General features: G+C 38.1%; 1 protein-coding gene across 1 annotated transcript in view; it reads left to right on the top strand.

The window, feature by feature from the left end:
• MYO16 (myosin XVI) overlaps window positions 1–16050 on the top strand; it is a gene marked incomplete at both ends in the record, with an annotated part of 300394 nt that overhangs the window by 221780 nt on the left and 62564 nt on the right.

Raw genomic sequence — 16050 nt, 5'->3', positions numbered from 1 at the left:
GTAAGATGCTCTATTTCACTCATTCTGAACAATTTTATTTTGGTAACATCCTCCTTTACTGACTCTACTGTTAGTGTTTTGTAAATTGGATTAGAAGTTAGAATTATTTTTTCCTCTCTCTTTCTTCTTCGTGTGGTTCACCAAGTTGCTGAACTGTACCCAGTGCTTTGCTCTGCTTGCATTTTAGTTCCCTTGGTCAAAGAAGAATTTATGAATTACTGCTTTAGAGACAGAGGTTCATATGTCTTGTGTCTGGGACACTGCTTAGCAATGGAGGCTGCGAGGTCCAGTTGCTCAGGTCCTGAAATAAGAGATCTGTGTTAGGCTTCCCCTGCCAGTTTGTGGCAAACCTTCGGAACTGTTGGACTTCAGGATAACCGCAGTGGATTATGTGAACTGATAAGTAAATTGAGCCTTTCACTGAGCTGATGAGAATTTCAGGATTTCTATGACAAAAACCATGTTGTTCAGAAAGCCCAAATAATTATCTGCTAGTGTGCTATACCTTGTCTTTATTTTTGCACTTTTGGGGTGTTTCTTGGTATTTCATCACTCAGGATTCAACACTGTGTTTTCTGGGTTTAACTTTTTTACCATTTGAAACTCTCTTTAAAATGACTTAAATGGCACCAATCTTCAGTTTTCACTATGCATATGCAGACATGCAGCTTAGATTTTAAGTAATTCTACTAACTGGTTAGACAGTGTCATGTTCAGGTACAGTATTAGACCATCCTCTTTTTCTTCTTCTTCCTCTTCCCCTTCTTCGTCTTTTCTTGACTTTCTTCTTCTTCCTTTTCATTGACTAACTTTATTCTCCTTTATGGACCGAATGTGTTAAAATAGACAAATTACAACATGTAAGCTAGATAGAGTCAATAGAAAATAAAGAATCTCTAAGTTTTCAGTTTTTTGAAAGTAGAATGTTAAAAAGAGCTAACATTCTGATTGTTTTTTGTTTTAAAGTAACTTTAAAAAGATGGTAAAACATCAATTTGAATAGGAAATATTAGGAAGGAAGATACGGAACACAATTATAATGAATTCTTATGATAATCATAGAAATGATGGTGGAAAAGTATGTTCAAAGCCTATTTTAATTATAGATTTTCCTCTGATTCCAGTATAAAGTTCTTCTTAGAAGAAATTCTTATTAGAAGTTACACTTAACTGCAGATCTTGAACTCTGCAATTCTACTCAGGGCAGCATTCACTGAGAATGAAATACTCTCATCGCGGACTTTAGGTCAAAAATGGCTTTAGAGTACTTAATTATTACTAAATCATCCAGACAAACGACTTTGCTTGAAGGTCATTCTGAAGAGATACCTTTTTTTTTTTTTTTTTTTCAGGCAAGGAAGTTTATGCTCATGCTAATATCATGGCATTGTCAAATAGTATCTGTCCTTCTGCAGCTGGCATAAAGCCATTATTATTAAACTAGTATAAGCTTTTGGTCAAATTCGTACTATTAGCTGAGGCTGTATTGCACAGATATGTTGTTTATGTTTGTGAATCTTCCATGGGACTCACCATTGCATATCTGAACTCCCTTTGTCCAGAAGTTTTTCGGTGTTCTTTTCTTTCTCTGTCTATCATCTCTTTTTCTTGCTTCTTGAAAGCAGGGAAGTTATAATATTTTGTGATATATTATTTGTGAATTTTAAAAGTGCAGCAAAACATTTCAGAGTCTCCTGAGCAAGTTAGGCAGGGCATTAGTGAGAATGATGTACTGAGTAGATTGCAAAGTGATAGGTCATCACACTGGCCCTTTTAGCTTTATTGTCTGCTATACAATAACATCACCAGTTTTCTCATAGAGCAATGCATTGATATGTGCCATGATACCTTAAATCCTTGCAAGGAGAGCAAGACATAATCTGACGTGCTAAAAAGCAATATTCCATTAAAGGAGATGTAATGATATCAATTTATACCAAATGGCAATCTTACTATTGTGTAGTTTGTTGTCTGAGACCTAGAGCTGGAAGAGGTATTTCTGATTGAAGGTAATAATTTTTATTTGTCTTCTAGAATGCAAGAATAGGTGAGTAAATGAAGTATTTTGAAGTCATAGATTTTGAGGGCACCTTAAACCCAAATTCATAAACATGGTAGATAACTAATGTCTTGTGAAGAATGTAGGCCATCCACAAAATTTAAACCCATGATTTTTAAAATGACTATGCCATTGGCAGTTTTGATTATCATCTTATTCTATAAAGAAGTGTTGTGGCTTAACTCCAGTTAAGCTCAGCCCCACAAAACCACTCGCTCACTCCTCCCCAGTGGAATAGGGCAGAGAATCACGTAAGCAAGAAACCTCGTGGGTTGAGATAAAGACAGTTAAATAGGGAAAACAAAAGCTGTGTGCACGAGCAAAGAAAAAGAAGGGATTCATTCTCTACTTCCCATGGACAGGCAGGTGTTCAGCCATCTCCAGGAAAGCCAGGCTGCATCACATGTGATGATTACATGGGAAGAGAAACGCCATCATCTGAACATCCGTCCCTTTATTCTCCTTTCCCCAGCATTTTATTTTTTCCTTTTTCAGCCTCTCTGATAGTAGGGCCTAGTTTGGAAGAATTTACGGCAGTCTCTGAATTATTGTAAATTACTAATCCTTTGTGAAAACTTACCAATATAGAGGATTATTATACTTTTAAGAGATGACCAGAATACAAAATGCACTGACATTCTCCCTCGCAAGCCACATGTGTTAGAATTGGTGTACATCACCTGGTGATTTGCCTAGATATAAGCAAGTATTTGGGACTTGCTTAAAGGCTGTAGGCCATTTCACGTGTTCGTACAATATGATGTTATAATGATAGTATCTGGCCTGTTCATATTATGAACAAAATACATAGCTCTGTATGTTACAAATAGGCTAAATGCAGATAGAATATTCTTTTTTACTTCCATTAGGTGTTCGTTTGTAGCTGTTTGGCTCATTTTCTCTGTTTTTCCCCTTAGGTCCTCTTTAATACTCAAAAGACAAGTAACATACTAGGTAACTGTAGATGGTGGCTCAACTAATTAGTCTAGACTTAATTTATAGTGTATAGAGAAAAATGGTCATTTTTTTAGGATATGATTCGACTGACTTATTCTACATTTATCCATTTTTTGCAGGTATTTCACAGTCTTAGTCTAGCTCTCATCTATGGCAAGGAACAGAATTAATGGTTTGTAACAGGCTCCAAGAAAAAACAGAGAACAACGTTTTAGAGTTGAAACAGAAGCCACTTTTGAAGTTGTATGGTATCATCAGTTCTCTAGCCCATGGAAAAAGAAGTATTGTACATGCAAAAAATAAGTTCTTATGTTACATGTCACAGAGTTGGACTGTGCAAATGATAAAGCTGCATGTGTTTCTGGGGCTCACCAACAATGCACAAATGAGTATAAGAGAAAATTAAGTTTCTTTTTTGACTGGAGTTTTCAGTGTCAGGTCAGACATAGAATCATAGAAGTTTGGGGTTTGGAAGGGCTAGGAAGGACCTTAAAAATTATCCATTTTCAACCACCCTGCCATGGGCAGGGACACCCTCTACTAGACCAAGCCCCATCCAACCTGGCCTTGGATACTTCCAGGGATGAGGCATCCACAACTTCTCTGGAAAGCCTGTTCCAGTGCCTCACCACTCTCATAGTGAAGGATTTCTTCCTTTTATCTAATCTAAATCTACCTTCTTTCCATTTAAAGCCATTGCTCTTCTTCCTGCCACTATGTACCGCTGTAAAAAGTCCCTCTCCAGCTTTCTTATAGGCCTCCTTTAGGTACTCAAAGGCTGCTAGAAGGTCTCCCCACAGCTTTCTCTTCTCTAAGCTGAATAACCCTAACTCTCTCAGCCTGTCTTCATAGGAGAGGTGCTCCAGGGCTCTGATAATTTTCGTGGGTCTGCTCTGGACTCACTTGAACAGGTCCATGTCCTTCTTATGTTGGGGAATCCAGAGCTGAATGCAGTACTCCAGATGGGGGTCTCACCAGAGCAGAGTAGAGGGGGAGAATCACCTCCTTCCACCTTCTGGTCATGCTTTTTTTGATGCAGCCCAGGATATGGTTGGCTTTCTGGGCTGAAATCCCACATTGCCAGGTCATGTTGAGGTTGTCAACCAATACCTCCAAGTCCTTCTCCTTGGGGCTGTTCTCCATCCATTCTCTGACCAGCCTGTTATTTGTGCTTGGCATTTCCCTGACCCGTGTGTAGGACCTTGCACTTGGCATTGCTGAACTTCGTGAGGTTTGCACAGGCCCACTTCTGAAGCCTGTCGAAGTCCCTCTGGTTGTCATCCCTTCCCTCCACCATGTCAACTGCACCACAAAGCTTGGTGTTGCTAGGAAAATTGCTGAGGGTGTGCTCAGTCCCACTGTCCATGTCACAGACAAAGATGTAAACAGCGCTGGTCCCAATACTGATCCCTGAGGAACACCAGTCATCACTGGTCTCTACTTGGACATTGAGCCATTGACCACAACTCTTTGAGTGAGACTATCCAGCCAATTCCTTATCCACCAAGTAGTCCATCTGTTGAATTCATGAACCCATGTCCCTCCAATTTAGAGACAAGGATGTCATGTGGGACACTGTAAAATGCTTTGCACAAGTCCAGATAGATGGCATCAATTGCTCTTCCCTTATTCACCAGTGCTTTAACCCCATTGAAGAAGGTCACCCAATCAATCTGCCTGATGCAATTTGACCTTAGTGAAGCCATGTTGGCTGTCACTAATCACCTCCTTATTTTCCATGTGCCTTAGCGTAGTTCCCAGGAGAATCTGCTCCATGATCTTGCTGGCCACCGAGGTGAGACTAAGTGATCTGTAGTTCCCCGGGTCTTCTTTTTTTCCCTTTTTAAAAATGGGGAATATGTTTCTTCTTTTCCAGTCAGTGGTAATTTCACCACACTGCTACAGCTTCTTAAGTATGATGGATAGTGGCTTAGTAACTTCATCTACCAGTCCCCTCAGGACCCACGGATGCACCTCATCAGGTTCCATGGACGTGTGCACCTTCAGGTTCCTTAGATGGTCTCAAACCTGATCTTTTACAGTGTGCGGTTCTTCATTCTCACAGTCCTTGCCGTTGCCTTTTGTGACTTGGGCAGTGTGGCTAGAGCACTTGCTGGTGAAGACCAAGGCAAAAAAGTTGTTGAGTACCTCAGCCTTCTCCATATCCCAGGTTACCAGGTCTCTCATTTCCTTCCAGAGAGGGCCCACATTTTCATAGAGGGTGATGCCACTGCCTGTCCTTCCGAGCAGCCTGTATCCTTCCACTCCAACACTCCAGTCATAGGACCCGTCCCACCATGTCTCTATGATGCCAATAAGATCATAGCCCTGCAGGCATGTGCATGTCTCCTCATGTTTATTCACCATGCTGTGTGTGTTTACATTTAAGTTGAGCCTCTGATAAAGTTGGCGTACTGGTTGGAATTCCTTTGTGCTACTCTTGAGGTGTGCTGCTGACCTGTGACCCTTCTCCAGGCCCTGGGCATCTATTACTGGCACTGGCATCAAATTGACAGGAGTGGAATGGATAGAGGTTCCCCTTCCCCAGCAATTTTAAAGCATTCTTCTAGCTTTTAAAGCCCTTATCTAGCTTTACTCTGTATTCAGAAAACAAAAATAAATATCAGCATTGTTTGCTGGGCATCTTCTGAGTTTTATAATGCAACCTTCATTGGCTAATCTGATTATAAATGGTTATAAACTCTTGTGACATTGCACTGAAATCAGTTGAATTATTCATGTCTGTCATATACTTATGGTTCTGCAGGATTGACATGAAAAGGGGTCCCTTGAGTGTGGAGTGTTATTAGGTAATAAAATAGACAGACACAGGGAAATAAAGGCGGCATGGCATGGTCAGTTTTAAGTCTGGCAGTTCCTAACTTCCAAATATTTAGTGTTCAATCTGAATAATTTTCCAGCATTATTTATGTTACATTGAGTATAGAATGTATAAAAATTAGCAGAGCTTCTTACAGGGAGTTTCTTGTTTTGTATAATAGAGAATGACTGGCTTTGAAGCTGTTTCAAAGAAAATCTCAAACTTTTGTTTTCCCTTCACTTACAATAGTTATGCAAGGTGTTTTTCTGCCCTTTTTTCTTCTGCCTTGTTTTTGGTTTTTTTTGTTAGCAAAGTTCATTTTCTTAGGCAAAGATAAGTCTATTTGACACATACAAACATAATTGTGTCTGAACTGTTGCAACAGTTCCAGTGATTTTCCTTCTTTTAACTTAAGGAAGGATCTGTGAAATTTTAAAATATTTATGCTGTTTCCAGAGCTCATGCCAACCTTGGAACCTCTGGACTCACATTCACTTCCCACTAGTATTTGACATTTCTCATTCCTCAGAGTTAACTGAACATACATCAAATCGTTAAATAACCCGGTTGTTCTATGATAACTTTATAATATCTATTCATATGTTACATCTGTGAATTTAAAAAGTTGTGCTCTTCCTAAACATGGATAAATGTTCCCACAAGTACTAAAAAGTACCCACAGTAATGGGTTCCATTTAAAAGTCTGGGTTATAAAAATAGATAAAATTATGTTTGTATACAAATGCACATATTGAAAGCTCTTGACTCATATCTCACAAGCTGACTGAATTTGATGTGCCTATAACAAGCAGCTGGTAACATTAAATGATTTCAGAACCTTGATGTTTCAACAAAAATAATTATTGATTACTTCATAATTTGCTGACATCACATAATGACAATGGTAATAGACATAGATTTATATATGTTAGTAAGAAGTTCAGTTAAATGCCTACCATAGAAATAAACCTGTTAAAATGAAATATTATCAACCACTAATATCTTCAGTAATCCTTATACATTGAAAACCTTTTAAGGAAATGCCTATCAAAACAATAGACCTCTTAAATTAATACAAACAGTCCATCTTTAAAATAAACATTTTAAAGAACTAGCTATGCAACACTTCAGTTTATGCTAATGGCACTATGCAGGAACTTTGGATTATCTAATTAAGATGCAAATTGTCACATGGATAAATTAATTTTACTGTATAATTTTAAAATAATTCCTTTGTATTCATTGATTAATTAAATAGAACTCTGTGCTTGCAGTGCCTAGGAAAATATAATTAGTTGCTCTTGACTGCTCTTTTCCCTGCTCATAGGACTTGTATAAATGCAGTCCAGCTGCCCCACACTCAAAAGCGACTGTGACCCTCCTGCTGGTTTTTCTTTCTGTGGTTCGGCAGCTGTTAAATTCTTTCCATTCAACTCAGACATTCATGGCACCCTTTTTCTCCTTATCCACATCTTGATATTCTTTGCAACCATTTAATCTTCAGCAGAAGAACTTGGAATAAGACTTCCAAAAGCTGGATTTCCTAGTCTGAATAATCATAGGCAGTTAATACGGGTGACATCTGAGAGCAAACACAAAATCCTCTGCAAGCATGCATGTAAAATCCTAGTATGTATCTTAATCACTGGATCTTACTTTGCTTTGTGTCTTAGACCAATGTGGCATTGATTTAAGGTCATCAGTTTTAGCAGAATTATTCCTACTGTACTCCACAGTAAATGAGAGCCAAATCTGGTCGCGTATTGATACAGTATGCCAAGGGGACAGCCTTAGCCTAGCTTGAAAAGTGCTGCTTCTGTAGAGTTTGTCTAAACATTATACAATTCAGAGCCAGGAGAATCCCTGTTACCCAGACTGATGCTGCTCACAGTTCAGAGGGCACAAGGGAAGCTCCCACAGCAGAGAATAAAGGTAGAGGTGATCTCCCCGGGGAAGCTCTTTGGCCTGTATGGTTTAAGAAGGTTCTAGAAACCTTCCCTATATCTCTAATACAGCTTGTCTGAGCTACTACTGAGCATTGTTGGAAGGATAGTAGGTATTTTCGTTCCGCTTTGGCTGAGTGAAAGTTGCACAGAAAAGAAAGAAAACAAAACAAAACAAAACAAAACAAAACAAAAAAGCAAAGCAAGGGAGAAACAAAGCATCATCTAGGTGATGATTTTCCTTTAGTGACTATAGGTGACTATTTTCCTTTAGTATCAAATTTTCCATTTTACTATGGTTTTGATTTCTGCTTCTGCAATATGTGTCTATCTTGGTATATTTCCAAATGAGCTAGGAAATGAAGTAGGAACCTCTCCCAAAGACCATGTGGGAAAGTGCATAAGCCCACTTTGATGTTTCAACTCAGTATCACATCACATTTCTGAAGAAGCCTTTTCAGAAAAAGTTGTAAGCCACTTTGCTTTACACAGCCTGGTTGCAGTTATTTCAGGCATCTGATTCCAGGCTTCCAAACACACAGGAACTGGACCTGAGCATGTCCTTGTCTGAATACCATTTCAAAACCTTCTCATCATTTCATTCCCTTGTAATGTTATGCCCACCACTGTGCCTGCAGATCTGTAGACCAGCAGTCATGACATTGTCCTGTTCTCCTTGAAGGATGAATTTCTATCTTGACCTGCAGGGGAGGCCCAGCAGAAAGTTTCCTGGAGGCCACGTGCACAACACTATGATAATCACCAAAACTCTTGCCTTGTAGTGTAATTTTAAAGAAAGGAATGCATGACATCTTCTAATTCCTTATGGCCCAAGTAGTGAGATGTGGCTTAGACTCACAGGGCATGTTTTTTCTCTGTGGTAGGAAAGGGCAAAAATTTACCCACCTGTTCCATTGTCTTTTGACTCCTACTTCCAGAAATTTCTTTATTCCGGTCTTTAATAAAAAAACAAAGGGGGTACCTTTTGATTTTTGGTGATTTCAGACCTTGTAGTTTTGCAGGAGGACCTGTAATTTTGATGCCCTGTTTTCACATGGCTACGTCTGTGGAGAAGGGAAATTAGCTTCATTACACACCGGTACTATATCACCTCTGTGTTATACAGAATCAAATTAGCAGGTCGATAAAGAAAGAGGTGTTTTTTTTTTTTCTATTGTCCATATATTCTGCATACAGTGAAGCATTTTACTGCTCAGTGTGCCTGTTTGTGGAGTGGCCAAGCACGAAGAGGAAGTTAGCTATGCAGAAGGCCTGTATATCTAGAAGTAAATTAAAACATGCACAGAGTTAGAGGCAAGTGTTCATTTAATAGGGCTGCTTGTCTGTTTGATGCTAACATATTTCTGAGTTAATGTGTCAGTTTTACCAATTTCTTAAATAAATATATTTTTACGTTGCTTTATCAAGGTGGGATGGGAATGTCAACTTTAAGTAAGATGATGCAAATGTATTGTAATGCAAAACTTGAACAGATGTTGTGAATTCATTCTTTATTTGCTTAGCTGAATCCACTAATCCCAAGAGCTGAACTATAATTTATATTCTATTTATTATTCTGCTGCCACATTGTCTGAGATGAGGAAGGCCCTGCTTAATTACATGAAGTATATGAATAAATATTCTAGGATTAAGACACACGTATATTCATTATTTCATCTCTCCAGAAACAGAAATTCAGATGTCTAGAAAAGATTAAGGGTGGCAAAACCTGATGAAAAACATAAAATTAAGGAAAGAAAAAAAATAAATCCTTCCAAGTCATCTGTCTATCACCCATCACAAAGTAGTATCTTTATCTGAGAATTTTTTTTTACTTTTTATTCAGTCTAAATTAAAATATCCCAGATGGCCACTTCTTATGCAAGGGTATCCAGATCCAGTGGATTTCATAGCCCTGATCCTCCCTCAAAAGTCTGTACTGAGCTTCACAGGGGCACAGTGGCTGACCCACATGCAGGTCACCGTAACATTTTATTCTGGGAATTTTCTGAGACTTTTCCACTTCTATTTCTTAGTCTTTAATTATGCTCTTTTATCTCAGTTTCATACCACTTATGTCACTCTAAGTATATTTTCTTTTTTCCATAGACATGTTAAAGCATGCTATGTATGCCCTTACACTTGTTTATATAGGAAGTGAATTTTTAATTGTTGAAGTAGAAAATCAGAATGATTCATCAGTGGAGAAATTTCTGTCTTCCAGCAGCATAAATAAAAACATTGTGGTCAAACTATGATACATGGTCAGTTTGCTGTAATGTCACATTTAGCATTGTCTCTTTCCAGGTTTTTTTCTGTCAGCAAATGTCTGTGTGCCAGATTAACCCAGAGAGAATAAAACTGTTTGCAGTTTTTTTAAAAATGGCCCTGATTTTATTTTCTCCCTTAAATCTTATTGGTCTGCAGGTCTAGCCATTTAATCCTGTCTTGCTTGATATTGATTAGGATATTTTAAAAACCAACACTAGTACAATAGGCAGGTGCTCTAAAGTTTTGCTTCATTTCCATATATACTTATTCTTTGTTTCAAATCCATCAGGCAAGTTGCACTTCATGCTCACCTCTGCACAAATCTGAATTATTTCTGTACATTTGTATGAAGCAGCCTCAGTGCAAAATGTGTTTCATATAAAGGTGAACCTTATAGTCCTCTTAGACTGTATTTTTATACTCATAAAAGAAGCCAAAAAGGCAGTGTTTGTCTGCTGTAATCTGTTATTTATAGACATCTTTTCTTCTCTCCACTCAAGGATTTATTCTTTCCAAAATTTTGAATACCTGCTTTGGTTGTTAATATTCATGCTGTATAATGAGATATTTCTGTCATATATATTGTACAGAGATAGGCAGAATTGCTCTTCTTTTCTTGGAAACTATAATAATCTATTTCCTGTTTTCTAACTATGTGGAATTTCCCATGTTCCTCATATTTCAAAAATAATTAGGTTATTCCTTCAAGAAAAAAAAAATATAACACAGGAAAGTGGATTGAGTGTTTATCCTTTATATACACATAACATTAATCAAAATTCCATCCTATTCTTTACTACTATGTGCTTTTATAAGGTTTCTACTACTTGAACATATTCCAGACATCCTTCTTTTTTTCTTAAAAAAGTAGGTTTCTCTCTTCAGTAGATAGGTCCTCTAGATTATTTCAGCTCTCACTTGATAGATTTTTCAAATACAAACCATGCCGAACCCACTCTCCCCGTCCTCCCCAAATCCAAACAAACAAAACTAAAAATCCTGAGTTATGAGCACATAGTGACAAGTTTAGCAAACAGAGTCCGTCTCTTTCACATACTTCACAGGCATAATAATACATCAATCTGTTACCAGTTGTCAAAGGAAGAAAAGAGGAAGTTTAGAAAGGAAAAAAAGAGAATTTAACAAGACAGCACAACCTGGTTTTACTTATTTGTGATGACAATTTTTATGTTTCTTTCAGCAGAAATACAGGATACAAATTAATTTTGATTGCCTTCCTTTATTCACTGCTTTGTTAATAGATTTTAGTAAATCATGCCATTTTATCCTGGCAAACAAATACATTGCAGTAAACAAAAGAAAGAGAAAACGAAACTGAGACATAATGAATTACACCGGCAGGACTGATTATTTTTCCTCGCATAAACTATGCTTGGATATTTAAAACTTAAAAGTACATTACTTAGCATTCTATTAAATCAGTTTAATGCTAGACATGCATGATTTTTATTTTTTTAAATAACCAGACAAAGATGCAGAGAGAAGGAGTTGCTTTCAGGAAAGATTTGAGTTCTGGTGTTAGAAGTTGTCTTCTTACTGAGGACATTGGATTGCAGCCAGCAGCTACCCCTGACTTTGTCATTTTTGGTCTTTCTTTCTTAGCTAGACTAGAGAGAAGCTCAAGAAAAAGAACAGCAAAAAAAAGAAAGAAACAAACAAAAAAAGTTATTCTGAACCTTTCGTTCAAGGACATCTATGTGGTTTGTTGAAGCTGTTGGTTTGGAGCTGCGTGTTTTTGTGCCTTTTGTACTTGCCCTGTTCTTTCCATTAGCATCTTCTGTCATGTTGATGTGCTATTGAAATTGTGTGTGTGGTGTTTATTCCAATGCTCAAAGATTTGCTGCGCATACAAAACCGCGAGTGCAGCCTTCTAGCCTATTTGTGCACACACCGTGTAAATCAAATAACGTGCTGAGCCTGAGAATAGTCCTGTGGGTTACTGTGCCATAACCTGAACTCGGGAATATTCTGTCTCAGGGAAAAACTGCTTGCTGGATCTTGTCAGCTGTGCACTTAGGGAGGTGAGGGAGAAAATTATCAGATAACATCCTTATCTGTGAAAACACAAGAGAACTGAGTTTTCCATAATCACAAGCTACCTGAAGGTATTGGCAGCAGTATCTAGTCCAAACAAACAAACAAACAAATCATTCAGAAGTAAAGGAAGAGAGGTCAGAGCACAGCTTCTGTAACACCAGAGGGTCCCAGCCAGTCTGTGCACGCTCACAGTGGTAGCCTGTCTAGCCCAAAGCTCGCTCTTCTGCTTAGGTGTGTAAAAATGACAAGTTGGGACAAGGAGGGTGCTAAGGACAAAAGTGGGGAAAATGGAGCTTCTCTGACACTGATTTCCTGACGGTGGCTTTCACTGTCTCAGCTTCTAGTTGGAAGGGGAACACAGGTGATAAGGTCTTGCATTTATTTCTTAATCAACACTACATTAGTCTTGACACGGTGGTGGAGAGGTGTTGATTCATTTAAATCCTTTAGAGCTCCCCATTTTGTATTTTGTTTTGCCTGCATTAGTGAATGAGTTGTGCTGGGTAGGCCATGAAATATTGCTTTTTATCAGCTGCTTGGCTTGGCTAGGGGAGAGATTCACTTTGTCTAATGTTAGATGCCTATGCTGGAGTCAAGAGCGTAGACCATCTTTATACTCAGTGGAAAGAAATGGGGGCCTTACAGTGCACAATTCATCTTATCTGTTTTCAGCATCAATGTTAGAGTAGGGTATATGACACTGACTCTTAAGAAACTCTGGGCAACTAACTTATACAAGTTAAGCTGAAGCGTATTTCACCTGACTAAAGATTTTTCTTAGCAAGGTAGCACTGAGTGTGCTAGCTGGATTCCTCAGGATCCTCTCTAAAGCCTTATAAATACACTCTGCCTTATTTCCTTGAGGCAAAGTACATGACCTGTCAGTGAGAAGAATCCTGGTATTTCACTGAGTTTCTTCATCTATTTCAGAGTAAACTAAGGCTGCAGTGGTCAGGGAAGAATTCTCCAAAAAGGGGAAGTTTCAAAGACTCTTCAGATTGCATTTCCCCAGAAGCAAGACCTGTTGTTTGCAAGTAACTCTAGTTTATATAAGTGTGCACCATAAATTCAGTATTTTTTATTACTACTTTCTGTGATACAATAAATTTGAATAATAAGAAGTTCTTTTGCTATTCTTGAGACGACAAAAGGGTTAAATTTAAAGAAGATATTAAATTATTGTGTCTACATGTTAACACAAGCTCAGCTCACAGCAGTAGGTATCAAATACACTGAAGATATGTCATTTTGTGCTTCAATAATTTGTCGCTTAAATTTATTTTTATATATTATTGTCAATTTTGTTTTTCTTTCCTTTTAACACATTTTACTGAGAATAATGGCAAGTTTAGAATACACAACAAACAAACAACAACAAAAACAAACGAACACCAAGCTAAATCCAAAGTGTTTGGTTATCTTCCCAACAAAAGGGGAAAAAAAAAAAAAGATAGTTTAAATATTTTAACTCATTTAAAATTAAGTAAAAAAAAAAAAAAGCTTATGATTACATAACCACTTTTGTCCAGTACAGGTTTGAGCTACCACCAGTAGGTGTGGTCTGCTCATTCCCACTTACCCATTCCCATTACTCTCCCAGTGCTAACACTGCTATTTGCACAAATGGGCTGAGAAGCAAACTGGGGAACCATCCTGGCTGAGAAATAGCTACATTTTTTGGTGTTGTTTTTGTTTAAGCAGCCTTATACAAGATAAAAATGGTTGATCTGAGATGGCAGATGTTGGCACTGGGCCTAAAGGTAATTTTTCATCCCAGCTGCCGGTATATTTGAACAAGAGAGGCTGGAGAAACAAGGAAGTTCTGTTAGTCCCTCTGTTAGTCACTCTGCAGATAAGTCAGTCAGACAAGGAGACTTGTGAGATTCCTTCCAGCCACCCAGAGTGTGAGCGTCCTGCCTGGACTGCTCTTGAGTCCATCTATGGTCAGTGGGAAAAGGCACCTCCAGAGGGCAATCTTTTCTCATATTAACAAAAATATCTAGGAGGCATAGAACAAGTGGAAATTCCTGCCTTCACACACTCTTTTGAGAAAAAGATGACTGAGTCATGCTAGGGGTGTAGCTTTTCAGTGTCTAACATAGGGAAGGGTAGATCATCTCCCAAATGACTTGCTGTGTTCACAGAGGAAGTTTGTGACAGAATTAAATTTCCATAGTTAGCTCTTTGCCTCCTACTACAACCATCAGCCCATCCTTTTTTCTAAGATAAGGCTTGATTTAGTGGATAGAAGGACATTGTGAACTCTGATTAGGCTTCCAGGATAATGTAGTGGAATTTCAGGGACTTTTAAAGCTGGGGGGAAACAGCAGATAATTTTTGTCTGGCTCCCTGTGTAATATAAATTGTAAAGAACATTTGGTTATTCTTGTCTTTGAGTCCTGTGATTTTCACGGATCTAAAGTAAATCTGATCCAAACTTACAATTTCAACCTTTTAAATTTTAATTTGGCTCTGTTTTAGGAATGAGATCTATTTCTTTGAGTTTCTGCTGTGAGTGAGTTTCAGACTGACCACTTTCACAGCCACTTCTTCATGTATTGAGTCTAGTATCGAATCATCTTCGTATCAGTCAGCATTTGCTAAGCTTTCAAGAAGTTGTGTCTTCAACACCTCTGGTTCACTATGATTTCTAAGAAAATCCAGTTGATACAAGTATGGGAACAGGGTAACCCCAGCCTTATTAGCAGTCCATAAGGCAAATGTCTTTGTGATCATACAGCTAGTTGAGCTGTTGGGAAAGTAGGATTCCTGGTTTTTGATAGCTAATGTGGAGTGTTAGACTAACTAAAAGGATCTCTAGTGAAGCTTTGGCCTTTCCAGCCAGCATTCCTCCAAACAATTCCTGGGCACAACTGGGGAATTAAGACAGTCTAGTGACCAGTCCCAGAAGACAGCTTAGATGTGACTGCACTCTGTTTGAAAGAGTTTAGTAGAACATAGTAGAAAACTTAATAAATAGAAAGGCTAGGTTTAGTTTTTTGGTTGGTTGGTTGGGGTTTGTTTGTTTGTTCATTCGTTGTTTTTGTTTTTCCCAGATAGTTTCTATGCCAGAGAAATAATCTTAGCCATGGAGTCCTCAGCAGGACTGCTACCAAACCAGAGAACATTGCCAGTCTGCGGGAGCTAAGAAACTTGAGGATCTGTGCAGCTCCAGAAAACTAGAAGTCTAGGTGAAATTTGCCCTTAGAGCAGTTTGCCGGCAGGTGTTAATTCAGAGTTGCTACAGCTCCTCAGACCACTGATGTCCCTGGAGTCATTCCAGCCTTGCAGCATTGCCTGCCATGGTGTGTGTGAGTGGACACAGGACAGAAAAATTTTGAGTTGCACCGGAGCTATAAGTGAATTCAGCTGTTAAGGAACCAAATAAATAAAATGTCAGAAAATGCAGTTAGCACACAAACTTCAAAACTTAACCCTGTTTCATTTGGAGTTTAATCAAAAGTGACACAGTTGCAAAATCTTTCCTTTTCAAAAATTGACATTTTATGATGAAAAAGCATTCCAGCTCATTACATCCAGTCAGATGTAGACTGAGGAATACCTTTAAGAAAGTATAGTAATAATATGAAGCATGAAGATGTATAAAATTCATCAATTTAGTAATATGTTGTAGTATGTCCACAGTTAAAATTTGAATTTTATACTTTATTTGACTTCGTATGACTTAAGTTTCCTGCATGAGTTCTTTCATCTATTACATCAAAGAGCCCTTTAATATCTAGCATTTTCTGCCTTTGAAGGTACTCGATGCTGTAATCAAGTCTCCTGTTGATCTTCCAATAGTGCAAACTGATCAAATTCCTTAAACTCTCTTTCCTATAAGGCTTTCTGTTCAAAATGAAGAAAAAATTACTTCAGACTGATGGAAAACATTTTTATCAATGTCACCTTCTGAAGAATTACTCCTTAATAGGCATGTG

This window comes from Nesoenas mayeri, assembly GCF_963082525.1.
Source record: "Nesoenas mayeri genome assembly, chromosome: 1".
In the NCBI taxonomy this organism is placed as follows: domain Eukaryota; kingdom Metazoa; phylum Chordata; class Aves; order Columbiformes; family Columbidae; genus Nesoenas; species Nesoenas mayeri.
The sequence above is the reverse complement of the archived record's forward strand: the minus strand, read 5'-3'. Positions and strand labels throughout refer to the sequence as shown.